The sequence below is a fragment of the Eleutherodactylus coqui genome, chromosome 5 (genome assembly GCF_035609145.1).
Source record: "Eleutherodactylus coqui strain aEleCoq1 chromosome 5, aEleCoq1.hap1, whole genome shotgun sequence".
NCBI lineage: Eukaryota > Metazoa > Chordata > Amphibia > Anura > Eleutherodactylidae > Eleutherodactylus > Eleutherodactylus coqui.
This window is the reverse complement of record NC_089841.1, coordinates 205,523,455-205,550,327: the sequence shown is the minus strand read 5'-3', so window position 1 is coordinate 205,550,327 and position 26,873 is coordinate 205,523,455.

The window sequence follows — 26,873 nt, the reverse complement described above, 5'->3', positions numbered from 1 at the left end:
CGAGTATCTCCCCGCTCGGGAGAAAAGGTTCGGCTGCCGGCGCGGGTAACAGGTGAGTTGCGGCGGTGAGCAGGGGGGAGCGAGGGGGAGAGGGAGACAGAGATCTCCCCTCCGTTCCTCCCCGCTCTCCCCCGCAGCTCCCCGCCCACCGCCGGCAGCCGAATCTTTCCTCTCGAGTGGGCAGGTACTCGCTAAGGGCAGTGTTCGATTGAGTAATTGCCCTTAGCGAGTATACTCGCTCATCTCTAATTACCACCATTCGCTGAACCGTTTGAAAAACGAAGAATGGACTGATGATTTAATCTGCATTCTCATAGATTCATCATAGTCAGTGCTTACTGTAGTATAATGGTCGCAGTCACATTGGGTCAAGTGATGCTTTCAACTGGATCCGTATCCTCAGGACCTGAAGTCATTAAAAACTATGGCTAAGCAAAAAACCATTAGCTCCCTGCGCCACCATGTACTTTGGTAGGCTGCAGAGGACGTCGGGCAGCCATGCCAGGCATTGGACTAAATACAGAAGCGATGCAGCAGCTTATTTTAGCAATGGGAGAGGTGAGTTTCAGTTTTCTTTAGTTTTTTTACATTTTTGCTATTAGCACAAATGGGGCATTATCACGGGCGTAGCTATAGGGGATGAAGAGAATGCAATTTTACCCGGGCCCACTAGCCCAGAGGGCCCATAAGGCTTCTCTTTTCCATATAAGGAGCCCAGTACTATGACTCAAGCATTATAGTTCGGGGCACAGTTATAGATTTTGCATTGGGGCCCAGAAGCTTCAAGTTACGTCTGTGGACATCATTATATATGGGCCCTGGGGTAGTAAAAGGAAGACATTATTTTTGTGTAAGAGGCCTGCAGGCAGCACAAAGGGGGCGTTATTATTATGTATGACTATAGGGGACAGCACAATGAGGCTACATGTTTACACTAAATGGGAGCAGCACAAAGAGAGCATTATTACAATGCAACAAGGGAAGTCACACAAAAGTGGCATTACAACTGGGGTCGGGCAGCACAAAGAGGGATATTACTGCTGCAAGGGGGTACTATTATTGTGTAGGGCGCCGAGTAATGGGAGATCATTATTATCGTTTGGGGCAGGATGGAGAATCTGTGTAATGGTGGGGAAACAGTTGGACAGGTGATAGAACGTGAAGGGACAAAATATATCTGTGCATTAATTTCTGCAGAGATGAATTGCAGTTGGAAGAAATCTGCATGGGAGTCTGGACCGGATGGAAAAGAAAAGTGAAAGTGAGTGACTCCAGTCAGAGAGGATATTACTAGAGATGAGCGAGTATACTCGCTAAGGCACATTACTTGAGCGAGTAGTGCCTTAGCCGAGTATCTCCCCACGTGTCTCTAAAGATTCGGGGGCTGGCGCGGGTGACAGGTGAGTTGCAGCAGGGAGCGGGGGGAGCAGGCGGGAGATCTCCCCTCCGTCCTCCCCCGCTCTCCCCCGCCGCTCCCCGCCCCCCGCCGGCCCCCGAATCTTTAGAGACGAGTGGGGAGATACTCGGCTAAGGCACTACTCGCTCGAGTAATGTGCCTTAGCGAGTATACTCGCTCATCTCTAGATATTACTTGTTATTACTGGATTTAATGGTACTGTAATTACTTATATGGTCTGTAGAGTGCCTGTGTAGAGCTGGTATCTTTGTATGGTGGTTTGATTTAGTAATTGTATGGTAATATTTTTCAGTTGATAATGGTACTGTAGTGGTCATGGCGTGATGGTATTATTTGGGCCCTGTATAGGGATATCATTTGTAACATTGATCTTTGTAAAAAAAATTTTTTTTAAGTATATAGTAATATTATTCAATCACTGCTGAGCGTTCATCTTTATTTATATAAAATGGGATATGTGTGAATGTATGTATGTATGTGCCACCATAACTCATGAACGCCTGGAGCAATTTCAACCAAACTTGGTACATATATAACTCATCCGATGGGGACAAATTTTTGGGGCGTAGGGTGGTGGTGGTGGTGGGGAAATAAGACAGCCCCAATACCCCTGCCGGAATTGCACTTGAGCAGATGGTTTTTATTTCACAGTCTTATCTAGCACAGACGACCTCCTCCTCATCATACACTAATCAATTACACAGACGACCTCCTCCTCATCATACACTAATCTATTACACAAACAACCTCCTCCTCATCATATACTAATCTATTACACAGACGACCTCCTCCTCATCATACACTAATCTATTACACAGACGACCTCCTCCTCCTCAAATATTAATATATATTACACAGACATCCTGCTCCTCAGATAATATCTTACAGACTACCTCCTCCTCTACTCCAACTACCACACAGCTTCCCACCAGCACTAAGCCACTATGTACCACACAGCAATGAGCCCAGCACCCACCCTTATGAAAGCTGTCCAAAAGGAAATCTGTGTTGCCCATAGCAACCAATCACAGCACAGCTTTCATTTTACCTCAACAGTATAACAAGTGAAAGCTGAGCTGTGATTGGTTGCTATCGGCAACAAAAATTACAGGGGAAGTCGGTGAGTTTTTGATTTTTAATTACGCCAGTATTACACAAGCCTCCTGCTCCTCAGATAATAATATCTTACACAGACAACTCCCTCCTCCTCAAATAATAATATTACACAGATCTCCTCCTCATATACCAATATATTACACAGACGACCTCCTCCTTATGCAGTAAGATATTACACAGACGGCCTCCTCCTTATATACTAATATATTACACAGACGACCTCCTCCTTATGCAGTAAGATATTACACAGACGACCTCCTCCTTATGCAGTAAGATATTACACAGACGACCTCCTCCTCATGCAGTAAGATATTATACAGACGACCTCCACCTCATGCAGTAAGATATTACACAGACGACCTCCTCCCGATATACTAATATATTAGACAGACGACCTCCTCCTTATATATCAATATATTATACAGATGCCCTCTTCCTCCTCATATACCAATATATTACACAGATGATCTCCTCCTCCTCATATACTAATATATTAAATCAGTACACATATATACACACACACATATTTAAATTCATTTCATGTCTAAAAATAAAATACACGGGCAACGCCGGGTAACCAGCTAGTAGTTAATAAAACTTCTTTCACCCCATTATTACATTTTTTTAAATTCCCATAGGGAACTTGAACTTGTCTTACACCGTGTTTTGACAGGCCACACCACAGGCATGACTTGATAAACAATCAACTGAATGGTGCCTTGCTACTGATTGGGGCATTTAGATGCCGCTGTCAGAAATGCCAGCAACATTTAAAGATTTCACAGCTGTACCCTGGGGCATGAAAGGCTTAAAGAAACATGGGGAGGTTGGGATGGAGTGCAGCTCCAAAGTCTACCATGGGGCCAATAAGACTGTAGTTACGCCCCTGCATATGAACCTCCGTTGGATTCCTCATTGCTTCCTAGAGGACAATATGTATGTAATGTGGTGCCATATGGTGTATTATGTAGCAAAAAATGAGCCGTTGAGTATGAAACCAGGGTCTCTGTGTTTTGCTTTACAGGCGTCATATACGTAAGGACTCTTTCCCACGAGCGTATATCGGTCGGCGTTTTCACAGCCATCCGATATATATGATATCATCTGGAGCGTAGAAGCTCGTGAACGGGCACTCAAATAAAACGTTTGTGTGCCCGTTCACACGACACAGGCTCTGGTGCATATGTGCCAAGGTCACCATGCCTTCTCCCCTTTCCCCTCCCCCCGTGTAGGCTCACCTCTGCTCTCCTCCACATTCATTCTTTGCAATGGAAGGGGGCGAGGCAGAGCTAAGCGCCGTTCCGTCCCGCCTCCTCCCATCGATAGCTATGCTTAGCTCCGCCCACGTCCCATCCCTTGTCCACAGCCAGCAATGGGAGGAGGTGGGAAGAACTGGCGCTTAGCTTCGCCTCGCCCCCTCCCATTGCAAAGAACGTGCAAGGAGGAGAGCAGAGATGAGCCTGCACGGGGGAGGGGAGCAGAGGGAGGGAGTTTAGTAGCCGCACTGCTAAACTCCCTCCCACCTCCAGCCGCTGTCATGGGCTCCCATCGGACCCCATGCAGCAGCCGACGTATTCCGGCCCAAAGGATAGTTCCAGGACTATCTTTTGGTACCAACGTAAAAACTCCTGGCACCATATTGGCCTTGCCAGGCGCCTTTGCGTCTCAGGAATACAGCTACGTGCTCTGATGCATTGGAATCCAATGCAGCAGATCGCAGCATACATCGGCCGGCCGTGAAAACAGACGGCCAATATATGCTCGTGGGAAAGAGCCCTAACTTTAATGGAAAAAGTTTGGTATGGTGTTAGCCAGTAGAGTAGATTGTTCCCAGCAAGAGAAACCAAGTAATCTGGTAGATATGATACCTTTTAATGGCTAACAAAAATACATAGTGTTAAGGTCCAAAAGCTCGCATTAACATCATGTATTTTTGTTAGCCATTAAAAGGCATCATATCTACAAGATTACTTGGTTTCTCTTGCTGGGAACAATCACACATAACCTTGTCATGTAAATGGGAAATTAAATGTTTATAAATCAAGATATGGTAATGTGCAATGATAATTTTCACTCGCCTGAAGAAGTCAAAAAATTCATAACAAGTGATGAGTGAGAAGTTATAATTTATTCAGTCAAGCTTGTCAGCCTGAAAAATGTGTTTTCTACTGACAGCATTCAAGAACTACAACCTGTTCTACTGTCTAGTGCATGTAGAGACATGGTATTAATAAGTGATGTGCTGCGCTGGAGGGCTTATATCAATCTTGCCTAAACAGCAGGAAAATAAATGGGTGGGTACCCTAATTGATGAGAATGAGAAGCTCTAGAGATCATTTGGTTCACCGTCAGCTCATAGTGTCACACAACTATGCAGACAATGGATTCCTGTGTCAATACAATTAGGAAAGGCAAAAGAAATGTAACTTTATGTATAAAGTTCAATTTGATAGAAAATGACTTTAAATAACTTTTAATCAATTTGATCAAATAGCCGCCATTTTTATATTTAACTACGGCCCTAAAATGTTTTTTATGTTAGCAGAGCAATGATACATAGTTTTTTTTAACAATGACGAAGCTTACTGTAGCTGTTTATGCCACAAAGAAGGGATTGTATGTCTTCCAGCTAGTGGCTTTAGTATAAGAACATATTATTAATTCTGTATCCGGGAAAAACAATGATGATGTCATTATAATTGTTCTCTCTCTAAGTTGAATGATTAGGAAATAATATACATTTCTGGTAAACATTCAGTGTGGAAAAACAGATTAAACATTTTAGAGGGGACGTTGATCCTCAAATTGGATACTCCTACAATTGTATTGCCAAGTGGCTTCATAAGGTCATCGCTAAAGAATATATCACTAGAATAGTGATTCTTATGGTGCACGCCATGTTCTCCCTGCCATATGGTCTCTGACTTCTGCCCATAGGGCTCGCACATGCTTCTGCCCACTGACAGGGCCAGTGTGCACTACTCTATCCTGTCCCCCACACCTATCAGCTCTAACCATATAAACTTCCCTTCCCCTGTGGAGTATGCCTAAGTAATTTGGTGTGTTTCCTGGCCAAATCAGTCCGTGGCAAGGCGAATCCACATCTACCTACTGATACTAAGTTACACTTATACTGGACCTCCCCATTGGCCTTTGTTTGATTGGCTGCCGCAGTGAAGTTCCATATACGCATATGACTGCTGCAGCCAATCAGTGGCCTAAGCGATATAAGACTTGAGACCATTGATCGATGACAACAATTACTGTGTATATACATTATAACTTTACAACAATTACTGTGTATATACATTATAACTTTACCATATCGTACCTGCTGCCAACTTGGACAACCCCTTTAATGCTTTTGTGCCCACCACTTTTTGTCAATAGAAATGCCAATCATAAGGCAAAAACTACATTGGGCTTGGCTCAAACAAAGGCCTCAGAAATAAAGGAGCACCTTGTGGGTTTTGGGGTTTCCTTTTTATTGGGACATGTTCCATGCACCATTTGAGGTTTGCAAAGGCCTTTAGGTGCTAAAACATAAGAAACACACCTAAAAAAAAAAACATTTTGGAAACGACACCCCTCAAGGAATTCTGAGATATTAATAATCTTACGTTTTAATTGGTACCACTTTGGGTAACTTTTTGATTTTTTTATGTTGTTTTTTGGAAGTGTAGTGATCAAAAAAAGCAATTCTGACACTTTTAAAACAATTTATAGTATTTACTGTGCGGTATAAAGGACATGGGTTGATACAATTACGGTAATACACAATATACTTTTTGTAAGTTCTGTTACCTTTGCACAAAAAACAGCTCTTTTTTAAATAACTTGTGTAACCATATTTGGTGAGCCGTAACTTTTTTATTTTTCCATTGATGAAGTTCTATGAGGACTTGTTTTTTGCAGGATGAGCTTATGCTTTCATTGGTAGCATTTTTGGGTACAGATTACTCTTTGATTGCTTTTATTGTGTGTTTTGGTTGCTGAGCTGTACAAAAAACCTGCAACATGTTAAGCTTATTCTATGGATCAGTTTAGTAAAAAAATGTTATATACTACTTTTGCACGATTAAAGCATTTTTCATACAATGTTTTTTTTCAGTGAACCATGCATTTTTTATTTTCACTCTACAAAGCTGCATGGGAATTAGTGTTTTGTTTTTTTTGACGTTTTCATTAATATAATTTTGGGGTGCACTTGCCTTTTTGATAGTTTTTTATGTCATTCTTTGTAAGGCAGGATGATCAAAAGCATCAGTTCTGTAATTCTTTGTCTTTTTCTTTTAGAACACATGGGAACATGGAAATGTATTGCAATATAGAAAGCGGATCTTTAGAGCAGGAGTGTCAAACTTTATTTTACCGAGGGTCACATCAGCCTGAGGCCTTAGTCACATGGGCGTTTTTTCGCGCGATTTGCGCATGCGCATGCGTCCGGCGATTTTATAGAACCATTGCTTTGCAATGGTATCGGACACATGAGCGCTTTTTATGCGCTCGTCCGATAAATTATAGAACAGAAATCGCAGATCGCACCTATCTGCGATCTGCGATTCCTGTTCTCTTCTCTATATGCGCTCAATGGGGCCGGCGGCCGCAGTGCCGACCCCATTGAGAACATATACTAGACAAATCATTCTCCTCTGTCACAGCTGTAACAGCTGTGGCAGAGAAGAATGATGTTTGCCCATTGAATTCAATGGAGCCGGCAATACAGCCAGCTCCATTGAAAGCAATGGGCTGCCGGTGATCGCACAATGAATTTTCGGGAAGAGCTTAAAAATATAAGCCCTTCCCTGAAATTCATCCAGAAATGTGTAAAAAAAAAAATATAGATATACTCAACTTGTCCCGGCAGACGGAGTTCAGCCACGGCCGGCCAGCAGTTCTCCTGAACTGCTCTGAGTAGTATTCATTAGCCGGGGATTTAAAATCCCAGCCTGCTGAATGGGCTGCCTCTGATTGGTCACAGCCCTACCAATCAGAGGCAGCTCTCACTCACACCCATTCATGAATTCATGAATGGGTGAGTGAGTGCTGCCTCTGATTGGCTCAGCGCAGGGACCAATCAGGGGCAGCTCTCAGCTGTCATTCAGGAATGAATTCATAAATGGGTAAGTGAGAGCTGCCTCTGATTGGTGAGGCTGTGACCAATCAGAGGTAGCTCATTCAGCAGGCGGGGATTTTAAATCCCCAGCTGCTGAATACTACTCAAAGCAGTTCAGGAGAACTGCCGGCCGGCCACGCTGAACTCCGTCTGCCAGGACCAGGTGAGTATATATATTTTTTTTATTTTTACACATTTCTTGATGAATTTCTGGGAAGGGCTTATATTTTTAAGCCCTTCCCGAAAATTCATCGTGAGATCGCCCGCAGCCCATTGCTTTCAATGGAGCCCGCTGTATTGCCGGCTCCATTGAATTCAATGCGCTGGACAGCGCTGAACTGCTCCGGTCCGTTTCTATTGAAACGCGGCTAGGAGCAGTTTTTTCGTCCGATTTTTCGGCCCCGGTCACGCGATTTGCGGATGCGCATCCGTCATGCGATCCGCAAATCGCGGCAAAAAACACCCGTGTGACTAAGGCCTTAGGGCAGTTTCAGACGGCTGTATGCGCAAATACGCTTGAAATCAGTGGTTTCTTTTTTTCCTATTAACCCTTTGCAATCCAATTTTAAATTCAGGGTTGCCTAGAGGGCTTTCACTTTCTGCCATTATACAATGGCGTCATCTGTTGGCTAGAGCCAGTACTACGGTATGGGACATGCTGGTGAGGCCCCCGACAACACAGTGGCCAGTAATCTACAGTAAAAATACCTTGCCGGACGTCTTCTGACATCAGAGGTGTACAGCCTTCAATCAGAATGTCTTTAGACGTCAGACAGTGGATTGGAAAGGGTTAAGCGTCTGTTATTATCATGGCCACATAACGAGTTTAAAACACATTAGTCTGTTTAAGCCCTTATGGTTGCGTTCAAAGGATCAGTTGTAATTGAAAGACAGTATAGTATGGACTTGTTCACACAAGCGTATTTGCTCAGTGTGTTACATGCACAATTTTTGCGTGCTATACACAGTGAATAGGGCCCATTGATTTCAATGGGTTGATTGACATGAGCGTATTTTTTCACGCGCTTGCCGTCGAATGAAAAAATCTGCATCATGACCAATTTTGGTGAGCATTACGCAGCACAATTGTTCATTGAAGTGAATGAGCCAGCACAAATAAGGAGTGACTATGTAGGAAACTTGCCTTGCCCCTGCGTATCTGTGCACCATCTCAATGGGCTTGTCTATGTTCTTTTTAAGTGCGTAAAAACGCAGTGTACTTGTGTACACGAAAACACACTGGAGTACCTGTAAAGGGCAGGAGTAAGCGATTTTTGGTTGTGCAATTACGCAGCGTATTTGCACGATCAATATGCACTTACACCCATGTCAATGAGCTGTAATAGTGACCCACACAGTGACTGCAGTCGTAACAGTGACCCACATGGGGGCCCAGAAGTAACAGTATCCCCATAGTGGCCCCAATAGTGATAATGACCCCCATAGTGGCCCCAATAGTAATAATGACCCCCATAGTGACACCAGTAATAAGTGACCCTTATAGTTGCCCCAGTAGTAACAATACCCCCATAGTGGCCCCAGTAGTAATAATGACCCCCATAGTGACATCAGTAATAAGTGACCCTTATAGTGGCCCCAGTAGTAACAATGCCCCCATAGTGGCCCCAGTAGTAATAATGACCTCCATAGCGACACCAGTAATAAGTGACCCTTATAATGGCCCCAGTAGTAACAATGCCCCCATAGTGGCCCCAGTAGTAATAATGACCCCCATAGCGACACCAGTAATAAGTGACCCTTATAATGGCCCCAGTAGTAACAATGCCCCCATAGTGGCCCCAGCAGTAATAATGACCCCCATAGCGACACCAGTAATAAGTGACCCTTATAATGGCCCCAGTAGTAACAATGCCCCCATAGTGGCCCCAGTAGTAATAATGACCCCCATAGCGACACCAGTAATAAGTGACCCTTATAATGGCCCCAGTAGTAACAATGCCCCCATAGTGGCCCTAGTAGTAATAATGACCCCCATAGTGACACCAGTAATAAGTGACCCTTATAGTGGCCCCAGTAGTAATAGTGACCCCAATGGTGGCTCCAGAAGTAATAGTGACACATGAGTTGTAGAGGATTATAAGAACATACAGAATTTAAATATTTTCAGACATGGTATTTCTATGTTTTCCAGACATGCCTGTTATGGTTCAGTCGCTTGAGCTTGATCTCGTTGATTTCAAGATTATGAACATTTTTAATAATATGATTTCCAGTACAGTCCATGATCTCACCCCTACCTATTCGATATTAATGAGCACCAACAAACTGAAGACACAGAATGTAATTATTTTAACATATGTTGAAAACAAAGTTAAACTTTACTGTCAATTCAATTAAATAAATTGAATAATTCACGAGTTTTAACAACCTAGAGGGGAATGCTTCACGGGAGATTGCCACAGGGCTAAATTCAGAGATAATAGTTTCTTCTCTGGTAAAATCTGACGGGGAAATTATGAAAGCGTACCCAAAGTTTTACTGGTGACTTTTGAGAATACACTGTCATTTTGTATTCAGAAGAACAAATTTGACCCCCAAGGAGACCCCAAAATGAATACAGACCCCAGATCAAACTCCGAAATAATACTTATCTGAGTCCCCTAAATTCAGAGCTCAGACCAGACCAAAAAATATACTTACTCTGTTCCAGGTGTCACTTCCACTGTACTGGGTCCACTGACTCCACATTGTGTATGCTGTGGGAGCCACTCTTGGCTTTGTATGCTCTGGTGCTGACAAAACTTCTGGACAACACACTATATCCTGACGCTGGATGGCATAGAAACCAGGCTATAGGCACTAGTGCTAAGAGCAGAGGAAGACCAGGGAGGGAGGAGCGGTAAGTCGGTAAGTAATGTAAATAATCCTCACCACTTCCAAGGCCTCCTGCACCAATGATTGCCTCCATCACTCATGAGCTGGTGGAAGTACTCATTGATGATGAATTTGCGCCCTATGTGGTCAAATACCTAGATCTACCCCTAGCCCTACTATTGAACGTACATATTGTAACTGCTAAGCTGTGTGCCTTCATCTGATAGATTATAACCAACAAGATTTGTTCTTACTCGGAGTCTCAGTTATGTTGACTATTACCTACTGTGTGGACTGGTCTTCCTGCTGCATTATTCTTCGGCAGAGCCCAGGCCTATCATACTACCCTGGATTTGAACATTTGTTGCAGAACTCGTGCATCTGACCCATTCATCTGAATGAGATTTGCAGAAATCCACATGCTGCAGAGCCAGGCCAATCAGGTTGAGGATTTCTTCAGACGAATGTATTTGCATGCTTTTTTGTGCACGTGAAATATACACGCACAATGTAGAGAAAATAGCACCCATTAATGTCATTGGATTCGTTCTCATGAAAAAATAAGGCCTACTCAATCTTTCTGCGTATTACATAGCAAGAACCCATTGAAGTCTATGGGAAGTGTGCAGATGCGCATGCAAATTCACAATACGCTGTGCAATTTCATAAAAAAAGAAAACATCTGGAGCTCATTAGGCTAAATAGCCTTTTAAATCAGAGCGGGGGTGTTTAACGCTTGCAAGTGAATAGGCAAATCAACCTCCTTCACTGCACAAATATATTGCACCGAGGCGAGCGTAGTTGCGCATACGGTCGGCTGAATAAGCCCTTATGGACTTGGTTTTTAAGTTGTAGAAATTTCTGCAACAAATCTGCCCCATGTGAACATAACCTGCATAGTAATGCACACGGACACCGTGCTGCCCAACAAAACTTATTCCCATGAATGCATTTGTACTTCGTATTATGCGGGCAAAATTTGCCTGTGCAATATGCAGTGATTTGAATGGGTTTGGTCACGCGTTTTTTTTGTTTTTTTTGTGCGCACGATTCTGTCATACAGCATCTGATCATTTGAAGGCAGTATCAAGCAATAAGAGATCACTATGGTATGATGTTACCAATGTCAGAAACATACAGCAGTTTGGGTTGCATATGTATGATGGCAGCTGTTCCTAAGAAGTGTACTATTAGGCGATGTCATGTATAAAATATGCATAGATAATCATCTATAGCATTACACTGATGTGAAATGACATATGATGCCTGAGGTATTGTCTACATACAAAGACTAGAATAAATCAATCTTTATGTCACATGGAAACTGAAAAAAAAACAACTTCTGCAAATTTTGGCTGATACCATTATTAGGATGTCGGCATTTCTCTGCTTGACAATCCGTGCAAAATCTAAAATAAGTAAAAAATATACTAAATGCATACAGTACATGGAATATACAAACAATGAAGGTGTGGGCCAGTGTTATGTTTTATGATATTGTGTATCTATAATGTTTATAAAAACTTTTCAACTTTTTAACTTTGCAACATAAAGTTACAGTGGATTTAATTTTATTTACACTGACCAAGGAAAAAGGCTGCAATGTCAATGTGAAATCAAACCTCATTAAAGGAATCACGTGACCTATGCTTATAATTAAATGCATTCACCCCCTATTTATTAGATGCACTTTTGATTCTGTCCGGGTGAGTCTTTATGGGTTCTGCACATATAAACATTGAAGCTCTGAAGTTGCATGTTGCATGAGTATGCTTGCTGTAAAAGAAGAAAAAAAAGACAATGTCACTTTTCTAGGGTAATATTGTCAGGACTCATTGGGTTATACAGAGTAAAGACAATAAGAACAAAGCTCATCTATTTCAGTTGGGCATGTGTATGAGCACAACACATCATTTAGCATGTGCAGAGTTAAACTCTAGGTGACCATGACTATGCTATTCTGTTTGGCCCACATTCCAGAAACTAATGGAAACCCACTCAAACAGGGACCTTACTGCTCTCTGTTTGAGTAATCGAAGGCTATCGTTTCTTCCAGGTTTCCATCTGGATGCCATTTTTGACAATACAATGGAACTAGAGATGAGCGAGCATACTCGCTAAGGACAATTGCTCGATCGAGCATTGTCCTTAGCGAGTACCTGCCTGCTCAGAAGAAAAGGTTCGGCTGCCGGCGCAGGTGAGAGGTGAGTTGTGGCAATGAGCAGGGGGGAGTGGGGGGGAAGAGGAAGAGAGAGATCTCCCCTCCGTTCCTCCCTGCTCTCCCCTGCTGCTCCCCGCCCGCCGCCAGCAGCCGACTCTTTTCTTCCGAGCGGGCAGGTACTTGCTAAGGGCAATGCTCGCTCGAGTAATTGCCCTTAGCGAGTATGCTCACTAATCTCTAAATGGAACCCTTGAGTGGATCCCAGAAATGGAGACCAAAACGTGATGTCAACAAGGCATAGCAGCTAGACATAAGTTAACTTTTGAAAAGTTCAGTTGGTTTGCCAAACTTTGTCAATTAGTTCCGATCAAAAGTTCATAAAACCTCTAAAACAGGCGATGATGGTGAGAATTCTTCAGCTCTGTGGTTAGAACTGTTCCCCCACTCTGGGGTCTCAGGTTCAAATCTGACCAAAAACAACATCTGTATGGAATTGGGAAACTCCACGCAGATGTTTGGCCAGATTTGAACCTAGGACCCCAGCACTGCAATATATAACAATACAATTAAAACGCATTATGAGGCACAAGCATGAAAGTTTTTTTTTAACAAATTATCAATGGAGTTAAACTACCTGTTTTCCTCTTGTTTTAAAAAGCATTAAAGTCCTCACTGGTCCAAACATAAAACCTGCCAGACAAATTTCAAACTGACTCATATTTGGCATATGTCAACCCTGTTTTACTGTATTTTATGGATACTGTAGAATATAGACCTGGATACTTTTTCTTTTCCTGAAACATGTACTATATTGCTAACTGTATGGCCAAAATGTGGTCAATAAAAAATGTAATTGACATGGAACATGCATCCAATATAATGGAAAATATTTCGAAACAGGAAGGATCATTCTTCAAACTCAAGTTTTTTAATTTATCCTTGCCATTATATATAATACATTTAACTTTTCCTCAATTGAACACTACATTAAAATATCGTTGTCTGAACTTTATCACACATATAGATATAAAGCAGTCCTGTTTACCATTAACCCATTAAGGACCAAGCCTGGTCCCGGGCTTAAAGCAGAGGCAGGACGGGTTAGTGTTAGTGACAGCTGATAACCCAGATGAGAAGGCAGGAGGGGCTTTTAACCCTTTCTGCCTTTTCCTTCCCCGAATACACAGCACTCAATGAGCGCTGTGTACTAGAAAGTGAAAGTGGAAGTGTAACTTCCACTATGGGAGTAGGGGGGTCAAGTGACCGCCGAGATTCCCTGCTACAGCAGAGCTGGAGGGTCATACTAGACCCTACCCAGCTCTGCCAGTGAATAATGTCACTACAGAGGTTGTTTTCCCCTGTAACTGGGGCTCCTATGGATGCCTCAGCTACAGCGGGAAAGTGTCAAATAAAAAAAAACAAAACACATGTGAATATCCTCCAGAGCCTTATATGATGTCATGGGGGACATAGATAGTAAAAAACATAATTCCATACATAAGTAAAACTAAAATTACGGAATAAAACAACAATATATACATAAGAAAGAAAATAACCCAAAGCCGACGCCAGCCAAAACCATCGCCGTATGCGCCCTGCAATCCCAAACCATACATACTATATATCAAAACATCCGAAACAAATAAAGGAACCCGTTCCCATACTTTATTTTAGTGTAAATATACTACTTAAAAAAATAACTATAAATATTGTTAAAAATCATTTTTTTAGCTTTTTACCCGCAATAAAACTAAAAAACAGGAAAAAAAAGTCAGTGAAAAAGATATTTAACCCCTTCCCTCCCAAGGACGTACCGGTACGTCCTGGGAGCCTGGTACTTACCGCAACAGGACATACCGCTACGTCCTGGGGATAGCGCGAGATAACATATGATCCAGCGCTATCCCACAGCGGGAGCTGGCTGTCAGTCATAGCCGGCGTCCCGCTGCAACAGTAGCTCTGCCATGCCTTATGACAGCGATCATAGGCAAAGTGCTGCAAGTCCCTCATAGGGACTCAAATAGTGTAAAAAATAAAAATGTAAAAAAAAGGAAAATGTAAAAAAACCCCATTTTTTTATGCTTTTTCTAATATTAGCATAAAAAAAGGTAAAAAAATTAAAACCCCACATATTGGGTATTGACGCGTCTGTAACGACGTGTACAAAAAGTTGAACATGCTTTTTATTTTGTACGACAAAAAGCGTAACAAAAAATGCTAAAAAACCGAGGCAAAATGCTAATTTTTAGCATTTTGCCTCCCAAAAAATGCAATAAAAGTGATCAAAAAAGCCGTACATTCCCCAAAATGGAACCAACAAAAACTACAGCTCGTCTTGCAAAGAATAAACCCTTATAGAGCTCCGTACATAGAAAAATAAAAAAGTTACAGGACTTTGAATGCAGCTATAGAGAAAAAAAGATTTCCAAAAAAAAGGGTTTTTATTGCAAAAAAGTGTAAAAACCTAAAAAAAATATAAGAATTTTGGTATCGTTGTAACCGTACCGACCCGCAGAAAAAATTTAGTGTGTCATTTATGCTGTAAAAAAAAAATCTATGGCAGAATTGATGTTTTCTCTCCCTGTTATCATAAAAAAAATAATAAACGTTTTACGATATAGTCTATGTACCCAAAAGTAGCACCAATAAAAACTATAGCTCGCCACGCAAAAAACAAGCCCTTATACGGCTGCGTCGACGGAAAAATAAAAAAGTTATGGCTTTTGAAAAATGGAGATGGAAAAATACCAAAAATCGCTTGGTCCTCAACGCCAAAATAGGCCATGTCATTAAGAGGTTAAAAGAAAACACCCTATATCTCACGAAAAAAGTGCAGCAAAAATAATTTTGGTAGCAAAGGAAAGAAAATAGGGCAGTAAAACCACCACATGGGAAAAATCCCTAAAAAGTGTCTGATCCTTAAGGTAGATAACAGCCTGGTCCTTAAAGGGTTAAGTCAAAAATAGACAACAGTAACCTTTTTTTAGGATATAGTAAATGCTAATTTGTAATCTCCAATATTGTTTTATTCTAAATATGAACATGTATGTTTTTTATAGATGTGTTCTCACATAATTTCAGATCAGTTGACTTCATGCTAAACGTTATTGAAAGACTTAAAGGGGTTGTCCCGCGCCGAAACGGGTTTTTTTTTTTTTCAACCCCCCCCCCCCGTTCGGCGCGAGACAACCCCGATGCAGGGAGGTAAAGAAAGCTCACCGGAGCGCTTACCTGAATCCCCGCGCTCCGGTGACTTCTCTACTCACCGCTGAAGATGGCCTCTTCCTCCGTGGACCGCAGCTCTTCTGTGCGGTCCACTGCCGATTCCAGCCTCCTGATTGGCTGGAATCGGCACGTGACGGGGCGGAGCTACACGGAGCTACACGGAGCCCCATAGAAGACTGCAGAAGACCCGGACTGCGCAAGCGCGGCTAATTTGGCCATCGGAGGGCGAAAATTAGTCGGCACCATGGAGACGAGGACGCCAGCAACGGAACAGGTAAGTATAAAACTTTTTATAACTTCTGCATGGCTCATAATTAATGCACAATGTACATTACAAAGTGCATTATTATGGCCATGCAGAAGTGTACAGACCCACTTGCTGCCTCGGGACAACCCCTTTAATTGACAGTTTATAATGTTATATAGGGTTTTTGATAACTTAATATGAGAACTGTTTGAATACTTCAGTACAGAAAAACACTTTCTGTCAAATATCAGCATTTCACAAAAAAAATTAAAAAGACAGCTATGCTCCCACCTAAAAAAGGCCCATCTGCAACAAATTAGAAATAAAATATGACCTTAACATTTTATGTGACTAATCTGAGCCTGATGTGGTCATGTTACAGTCCAGAATAGCAGGCTTTCTGGCATTCCCAGAGTCTTACTGAGTCCACATATTGAAATGGGATTTGAATACTTTTACATACTATGTGAACTTTAAACCCAACAGCCTGAGAGTAGCCAAAGACACATCTCAGAGCACTTAGGCTCTGGATTTCTGCTGTGCATATTAAATCTTTCTGAACATTCTTGAATCATCTCACAAATGTTTTACAAATGGGATACTGCCAAGTTTATTTTTTTTCTAAATGAAACAGCAGCTGTTTCGTAAATGCAAAGTATCGAGAAAACGTATGATGTCATTTCTTAAAGGATGTCCTGCATAAGAAAAAACATTTTGTAACACTGGAAATTGTGGCGTAGGATCCCATGTAAAGTAAATGTTTTAGAACCAAGATTAGTATATTCACCGATCAGCCATACCAATGAAATGACGGAGAAGGGAATGGCTTTCATTATCTCATGACAATGGCATCTGTCAAGGGTTGGGATATACTAGACAAGTAAAATATCAGTTCTTGAAGTTGATGTGTTGGAAGCAGGACAAATGGGCAAGTGTAAGGATCTGAGCGATGTTGACAAGGACACAATTGTGATGGCTAGATAACTGGCTCAAAACACCTCTAAAGTGGCAGGTCTTGTTTGGTGTTCAATGAAATTCTTAGTACCTACTGCAAGTGGTCCAAGGAAGGACAACTGGTGAACTGGAAATAGGGTCCTGGGTGCCCAAGGCTTACTCTTGAGCATGGAGAGCAAAGGATAGCCTGTCTTGTCTTATCCAACAAAAGGGCTAGCAGAGTACAAATTGCTGAAAAAGTTACTGCTGACTACGAGAGAAAGGTCTCAAAACACACAGTATATTGTAGTTTGATGCATATGGGACTACATAGAGGCAGACCATTCATAGTGCCCATACTGATCGATCTCTACAAAAAACATGTGTGCGTCAGTTGTGGACCATAGGGAAACGGAAGAAGGTGGCTTGATCTAATGAATCTCATTTTTAAAAAAATAATGTAGGCTGTTGGGTGTGTGTGCTTTGCTTACCTGGGGTACAGTTGGCACCAGGATGCACTTATGAAAATAAGGCAAGCTGGTGGAAGCAGTGTGGTTCTCTGGGCAATGTTTTTCTGAGAAAAACTGGGAAACATGTGAATGTTAGTTTAACATATTCTACCTACCTAAACAGAGCAAGTACACTCCTTCTTAGCAATGGTATTTCCTAATAGCAATGGCCTCTTTCAACACGATAATGTACCCTGCCACATTAAGCCAATTGTTTAGGAATGGCTTCAAGGACATGACAGAGTTCAAAGTGTTGATTTGGTCTCGAAATTCCTCAGATCTCAAGCTAATCAAGCACCTGTCAGATACGTTGGCAAAACAATTCCAGTTCATGGAAGCCCTACCTCAAAACTTACAGGACTTGAAAGATCTGCCTACTAATGACTTGGTGCAAGATATACCTTACTTGTTAACACTTTCAGAAGTGTTCTGGAGTCTACATGGTTACCAATCTGATTTTTTTTCTAAACATCGCCAAAAAAAAATCATACAGATGCAATGTTTTTTTACACACATATTGGAAAACTATAATATATCATTGTTACAGACATGGTCAAGCTCATTCATCTAAAACGGCCACAATGGTTGGTCTGGCAGTAGTTGTTTTACTTAGTAGAGTCTTTGAGAGTTCCTGCTCTTTTTCCTTGGCCTCCTCATGGAGAACTGGACTTTCCTACAAGGAGCCTCTTGGTTATGGAGCGACTGCTGACCAATTTGACAGGCAGGAAGAGTGTATACCATGAGGACAATAGCGAGTAGGCAGAATTTAAGTACAAGCCAAAACAGTGGAACTAATGTCAGGTACAAGCAAAGTCAGAACATCATAGAGGAACTACAGGTCAAAGCACATCAGGCATCAGCAAGTTTAAGCAGTTTGGGGGTCATATACCAAAAAATCAAAGGGAGGCTTTATCCAGAAGGGTCAAAGGTCAGGAATCCTAAATATGGTCCACATGAATAGCACTACAGTTGCACTGAGAAGAGACAACAATTGGAAAAAGGGTCCGGGGAAAACTGGGTTATATAGCTTGGCTGGATAAGCTAATTAGCAACTGTTGTATGAATTCTGATCCCAAACCCATAGGGGAGAGTGAACTCTTATTAAGTTGCAACTACTGTGGTCAGAAAAATTGAAACAGCTGAGCCAAATAAATGGCCATACAACCATCTGACTGTCACACTCACTGGCCACAATGGCAGTTTCTGGTAGGAACATGGGGAGGTAAGTTAGTTACAATCATAGAGATTGTCTCAGGCAGACGGATGTGGATCTGCCTTGTCACACACCAGTTTGGCTTTGAGTTATTTGAGGTGCAGTTCCTGGAAGGAGAAGAAGTGTGTCCACTGACATATGTACTGGACCCACAACTTTCCCTTTTCCCTTTTTCTTTTTCTCTTGCTCGCACAACTCTAAACAACAGAGGGACTCTAGAGAGACATAGATGTTTATGGACAATGATGCAAAGACCTGTATTATCACAGGATATACATTATTTACCTTTCCTCACATTATAACCCTCTAGAAATATATCCTCCCTCTGTTGAAGATTGGATTATGCTCATCACTAATTCCAGCCTCATTGCTAGGATTACTTAGTGATATAAGCTGAGGTGTTCACCTTTTTGATAGTGAACTTCTCTCCTAGAACTAAGAGCACGGGAAAGGGACATTAGTATAGAATCTGGTCCGAGTTCTTTTTAATTGTCTGTTAATCAAAGCCACTGTATTTCGCCAATTATCTACAATACGCTGTTCTCTTCCGTTATAATCGTCATCAAGAGGGAAACAGCATAGGATGTGGCGCTTATGTCTCTGAAGAGACCTCTATACTTCTACTAACCTAGTGGCTTTTGTGTTGTGCCCTGTGTTTGTCCAAATAGGTTTTAAATATAATCAATAAAAGTTATTATTTTTAGATTTGTCTAAACTGTGAAAGGAGTTATTTGAGGTGGCAGCACCTGGGGAGCCCTGGTTTTCATGTTTGACTCCTCTATGTTGGATTCCATTTTGCTGCATGGCCCCCAAGCCATTACACACAGAGATAGTCCTGGTAATATGACTGCTGGCATTGCACTGGGCCAAGGCATGGTACCTGTAGATCTGAACAGGGGCATAGAGGAAACAAGCCGAAGTCAGGGCTGGTGGCACAGGTGTGTGAACAAGGTCCAGGGTGTAGGTCAGGGCAGGCAGCAAACAAAAGGAGAGTGCAAGATAGAGAGCCGAGGTCAGGGAGCACAGAAGTCAGAATAGTAAATAAAAAAGCATGGGTCAGAACAAGAAATACACACCAACCGGGGCTTTGTTACAATAGCTGTTTGAAACCAATTGCTTAGGCATCCATCCTAACGTGCAGATGCCTACTACAGCAGATGCTGGCTGGTCATTGGTGGGCGTCAGAATTAGGGAACATGCGTGGCCCTTTTAGATAGACGACAGGAGTACGTGCAAGTCCTGCAGGCAGAGTCTTGGAAGTGTGCATAGATGGAGGACTGTTCAGCATGCCACAGGCGGTAGCGTCAGACTGCAGGTCCCAGGACAGGTGCGAACCAGCATGGTGCTGTGACAGTACCCCTTCTCTAGGACCTCTTTTTTTGCCAAATAAAATCTCTCAATTAAATCAGGAGCATAAGTGGGAGAGTTTCTGGTTTGGGTCCAGATTTTTAGAAATTCACAGTGATCCTTATTTGCTGCTGGCATGTCTTTGGAAGTGGGCTTGCCACAGAAATGGTCACCTCTGATGACGGGTTTGGTACTGCAAAAAACCCTAGTAGTGGACTTGGCATAGTAGCAGGTACTACTGGTAGCGAACTCAGAACTGCAAACTCCTCTGGAAGCAGACTTGGAATCTCAGAATCCTTAGGAAGCCGACTCGGAACTACTGACATCTCTGGCAGCAGATCTTGGACCTGCAGACTCCTTTGGCAGAAGACTCAAAATCACAGACACCAGAGTAACTGATGCCCACTTCTGGCAGTAGACCTGGCACAGGAACAGATGCTACTGCTGGCTGCGGACTTAGCACAGAAATAGATGCCACTGCTGGCTGTGGAGTTGGTACAGGAACAGAAAATACTGTTGGCAGTGGACTTGCCACAGGCACCATTGCTAGTAGCGGACTTGGACTAGGATCAGGCACCACTGGCAGCAGACCGTGCATTGTAGAAGACACACCACTGGCAGCAGGCTGAGCACAGCAACGGGAGGCCCAGATGGCTTGAGTTTTTGGAGAAGCAGCATTCAGACAATGGGCATAGCAATCGGTGCTCATGCGTAAGATATGCCTAGTATGCCAGTAGATGATTGGTGGATGCAGGTGAGCCAAGGAAATCCCAACAAAACAGAGTTTATGGCTGAGGGTAGAACAAATAAAGGAACCCTCTGTCTGTACTGAACTCCAATTTGCAAATCCAGTAGAACGGTGCAAACCTGATTACGTTGATTGTGAAATGCAGCAGTAATTAAGACGTTGCGTACTGATTAAAGATGAGCGAGCATACTCACTAAGTGAAATTACTCGATCGAGTATTGCCCTTAGCGAGTACCTGCCTGCTCGGAAGAAAAGATTCGGCTGCCGGCGGCGGGCGGGGAGTGGCGGGGGAGAGCGGGGAGGAACGGAGGGGAGATCTCTCTCTCCCTCTCTACCCCCCTGCTACCCCCTACTCACTGCCCCAACTCACCTCTCACCCGCGCCGGCAGCCGAACCTTTTCTTCCGAGCAGGCAGGTACTTGCTAAGGACAATACTCGCTCGAGTAATTGCCCTTAGCGAGTATGCTCGCTCATATCTAGTACTGATATTTCATGTGACTATCAGACTGGCTTTACACAGGGCTGACTTTGATGTTTTCATGCAAAAAAATGGAACTGGATACAAAAATGGGAAGAAACATATGTCTTTCCTTTCGGCTGGCTTCACAATTTGCTGAGATAACAAAGCTAAGGTGCCGGAACCACACCAACAGGCTAATTAATGTGTTTGATTACATTGATTGAAGTTAAAACTAGTTTGATTAATATCTACTTAAGGATTAAGCCTATTTGGACATAAGGACCGCAAAAGTTTTTCCTTTAGGGTTGTCGCATTTGGAGAGCCATATCTGTTGATGTAGCTTTTGTGTGATGATTTATATGTCTTTGTCAATATTTGAGGATAACTTCAACATATTGATTAACCTTTTATGGAGGGGAGAAAAAGAACACCAATACCACCATTGCTGTTTGCCTTTTATATTTGACCAAGTGGCAGAAATACCGTTATCTTCATTCTATGGGTCAGTATGATTATGACGATAACAAACATATATATATTTTTTTTATCTTTTACTGCTTTTTTAGTTTCAAAGAAATTTATTGGATTTTCAAACTTGTTAAACAGTGAACAGATAACTTGCAGAATGTAGTTAACATATTCCAATCAGGAAAGATAATCAGTTACCGAACAGCAATAAAGACGGTAACAGGGAAGGGGAGTGTGAGAAGGTACATTAACCATCAGCTGGTCATCAAGGATTCATATATGTATCTATGTGTATCCACATGCACGCGGCCGGATTTGCATTGCGGAATTCGGAGCGGGCATCCCCCGCTAGATTTCGCAGCAAATATCTTCCATAGCATGCTATGGAAAAACGCTTTTTCCTGCCCGCGAGCGGAAATCAATTGCAATTTTCCGCTCACGAGTGAAAAATCGCATCATGCTCTATTTTTGTGCAGACTATGCATGGACAGCTTTCATTGAAGTCAACGGAAGCCGTCTGGCCCGCAGCCCTTCCGCAATCATCATTGCGGATAGGCCGCAGGCTCTGTGTCATTACCTAGCGACGGCACGGTCAAATCTATACTATGCATGTGCTCCAGGCCGGCACATTCATAGCACAGAAGAAAAGACAGCAGAGAGGTACGCGGGGTTTACTGGCCAGGCACCAGAATCCGACCCAGTCGGGTTGATGCAGCCTTAGTGTTTTTGTACTAATTTTAAGTTACTTCATGTATTTTTGTATAAATAACCTTCATAATTCTACAATTTGCTGTTGTAAATAATTACAAGTTACTGTACTCTGTTCTGCTTTCAGACATGTGAGCTAACATATTAGTTCCTGTTTTCAGAGTGCAATGATTACAAGGAATTAAGGGACACAGCCGTCAGCTGAATGCTATCCGCTAGCTGTCGCCACCAAGTTCCCTAAAGATATGCACGCACTCAATGGCATGAGCATTAGAGATGAGCGAGCGTACTCGCTAAGGCAAACTACTTGAGAGAGTAGTGCCTTATGCGAGTACCTGCCCGCTTGTCTCTAAAGATTCGGCTGCCGGCGGGGAAGAGCGGTGAGTTGCAGGAGTGAGCAGGGGAGAGAGAGTGAGAGAGAGAGTGAGAGAGAGATCTCCCTCCCGTTCCTCCCTGCTCTCCCCCGCTGCTGCCCGCCCCCCGCCGGCACCCGAATCTTTTGAGACGAGTGGGCAGGTACTCGCATAAGGCACTACTCGCTCGTGTCGTTTGCCTTAGCGAGTACGCTCGCTCATCTCTAGTGAGCATGCTTGTTTTTTTCAGAAGGAAGAATGACGTAAGCTGAAACTAAATAAAATAAAGTAAACCAAATATTTTTATGTTCTCTGATGATAGATATTGTGTGACTGTAAGGCTAATTTCACAAAAGCGGGCCCAATATCGCTCTTACCAATGTGCAAGGTACCCACAGATGCGAGGCATTTGTGTCAATAACCCCTTCCATCACTTCAGGACAGTTGTGATCCTCCATTGCAGCTGAAAGGATCGGCAACTCTTTCAGTGGAAACCTTGCATTGCATTTTTGGTGGAACCTCGCATGCCATGCAATGTGTTTTCGGCCTCATTGAAAACAATGGGCTAGGCATTCCAAGGGAACGCCCAAAGATAGGACATGCCGCTCATGTATATGACCCCATTCAAAAGATATTTTCTCTACCGTGTTAAACCGGCCTATACAGAAAGTAGGGGCGGCTAACTTTTATTTAATGTATATAGTATATTTTATATTGGTAGCACTAAGGCCAGGTCACGTCTGACGATGGGATTGATCTAAATTGCTGTCCGTTTCCTACGGCAGCCAGTAGATTTAAATGCCGTATGTTAAACGAATGAAGAAAAAGACAAGATACAAGAAATAAATCAAATTGCTACAAAACCATAAAAGAATACATTGCAAAATGAGTCAAATCTTAATGAAGATTTCAACTATGAAATGTTAATAGCTGAAATTATATGTATGACATGAAGCCTTCGGAACATTTACTACCGATTCTCATGCTTTGAAATGGACTATATATAGATATTAAGTTTATTGTGCGGCCACCCACGATGTGATGTTGGGCTAACTGTGGTGTCTGTATCCAGTGTACCATTTAATTAGAAAAAGGTGCTTATATTTCGCAATTGGTAACTTGTGGCCTGGAAACTGGTGTGTGGGTTAGAGCTTGACATATAAGAATCTGTTTTCATCATGTTAATGAAATGTCATACACTAAAAACATATTCAAACAATATACTAATACAATTTTAGCCTTTGTTTAACCCTTTCCAAATCACTGTCTGACGTCTTAAGACATTATGATTTAAGGCTGTACAGCTCCGATGTTGGAAGACATCCATCAGGGTTCTCTTACTGTATATTGCCAGCCTCTCTGCTGTCAGAGCCTATCCAACGTGTCACCTCATGCAGTACTGGCTTTAGCCAGCATATAGCGCTGTTGTATAACGTCAGAAAAAGAGTAAGCCCCCTAGGAAAACCGGGATACAAATTGGATTGGAATGGGTTAATGCACTTGCTATGACTAAGCAACATATTTAATTTTTATGCTTCGATTATAAACAAGTCCTTGTTTGTGTGTTTAATATTGTAATAGTCACTTCAGTCTATAGTTCGGTTTATTCATAAGAAAATAGTATAGGTATTCCCATTTCGGCTTTTCATTGCTGAGATGGGGAATCGCCGCCATTGCTATCGGCCACCTGGCTGGAGTGGAGCGCTTAGTGCAGTGCTGTTTCCATAGCTATCATTGAAGTAAATGGGAGCTATAGAAACAGCGCAGCACAGTGGGCTATGCTTTTTCCATAGTGCCCCGAGTTACAGAAACAGCATAGTGTGCTAGGCTACACTGTTTTTGTAGCCCCCATTCACTTCAATGAGTGCTGCGCTAAGTAGAAGGCCTCTTCCAACAAATTGTTGAAAAAGAGCTTCTGGGTTTTCCGATCTTCACAATGAAAAGTAAGAAAGAGCATAATATTAATATTACATTGATGCTATTGACTAGGAAGAGTTTGTCTCATGAAGACAACTTCTTTCAATTTGCCCTACTAGCACATATGGATACCTTAAAGGGGGTCCCCTGCCTGGGGAAGGGAGAACTGCTCTATATGAGCAACTCCTGTTCTGCTCGACTTGAATCAACTACCATCTGAATGATCTCCATGTAATACTCTATTTCCCTTGTACTGGCTGTGGCCTACCCCAGAAATATCAGTGTTTTGCCAGACAACAAGAGGGTGAACGAGGGAGCTGGTGCGATGAGCTTATAATTCCAGGCACTGCATATACAAAGAGGTTATCCGTGATGATACAATCTCTTTAAAAAGACTACTGTATGTTTTACTACTTCTTCTTTAATGAGCTTCCCAGTACTAAAATCTTAACTCAAAGTTGAAATGTAAGGCAATACCTATAGCTGCTGCTTACCTGCTATTTATTTTCCTCAGCTCGCGTTACTTGGCTGCTTTTTCATTTAACTTTTTAGAGCAGAGCTACAGGAAGTCAGACAAAGGTAATCTGAGACACACCCCCTGTCTCCCTATTGGCTTAGACTGCTACTCTCTATCTGCCCACTGCAGCTTTGCCTCTTCTGATTGGTCGCTGTGTAAAAAAACAAGCCCATCAGGAGTTGAGTAGGTGGAGAGAAGATTTCACCAGTGAGTTAACGATCAGGTATACCACAGTCACTCCGTATTCAGTAATCAAGGCTGCTGCTGTCCTGAAGACATCAAGAAGAGCTCTGAGTTCCTTGGACATAGTAAGCACTTTGTGAAAGATATGCAAATACATTAAAACTGATTATAAGGAAACTGACAGATTGTTGGCCCCATTCCCACATTATTGCAGTTCTGCCTGTCACTCAATCAGACTCATTTGTTTAATACATTACGGGCCATTTAGTGTTGTTATCCCCAGTTGCTACTTCAGTCTCAAGGAATATTATGAGATGATCTGGTGTCTTTTCGAAAACAGAGGATGAGGCTAAAGAAATCACACAACAAACCACTACCTGTCCAAACACATGAAACAGCAGTAAGCACACTATGGAACCTATTACACCAAAATACCCCTCAACGAGTTTTTCAAAATATGTGAAAAAAAGTGAGGACTTCAAGATCAGTAAAACGTGCCCCTCCACTGACAACCCAATTAACAGAAGTTATGAGAGCGAACTGATATCTACCCAAAGAGCAACCTGAATGTCCTCTGAATGGCCATAAGAGCCCCAACACTACAGCACTGTGCACATTAACCCTTTCCAATCTAATTTTGTATCCTGATTTTCCTAGGGGCTTGCTCTTTCTCTGCCGCACTGCATGAGGTGACACATTGGATAGGCTCCGACAGCAGAGAGGCTGGCAATATAAAGTAAGAGAACCCCGACGGTCGTCTTCCAACATCGGAGCTGTACAGCCTTAAATCATAATGTCTTCAGACGTCAGACAGTGGATTGGAAAGGGTTAAATTGCGTTATTAAATCATATATATTACCAAATATATGGCCCAATCAGTTCCCCAGCTGAGGAAGTCAAATGATGATCAGACAGAAGTTATTAGATTTTTATTTTTGGACCTGCTACTGATAAAACCTATTATTTGTGGTCATGGTGGTACCAGAAAAGAAATCCTTAGGGGCTTCTTCACACGGGCGTATGCGCTTTGGCGCATGCTTCAGATTTGCACCATGAACTAGGTTTATTTGCGTGCCTGTCTGCGCATTTCCCTGTACTTTTTTGAATACACTGGGCATGCTCATTTGCGTGTGGCAAACGAAGATGCCCCGACTTAAAGGGGTTTTCCGTCGAAATACTATTGATGACCTATCCTCAGGAAAGGTCATCAATAGGTGATCGGCCAAGGTCTGCAACTGTGCGGGCGCATGCTGTCAGCGCCACAATAACAGAGGTCAGAGCGGAAGTCTCCACACCAACCTCCGTGTGGTGGCCGGTACTTGTAAGTGCAGGCATGGCTCTCATTGAAATTGATGGGAGCTGTGCTTGCAGTTACAAGCATCGGCCACTACATGGGAGAT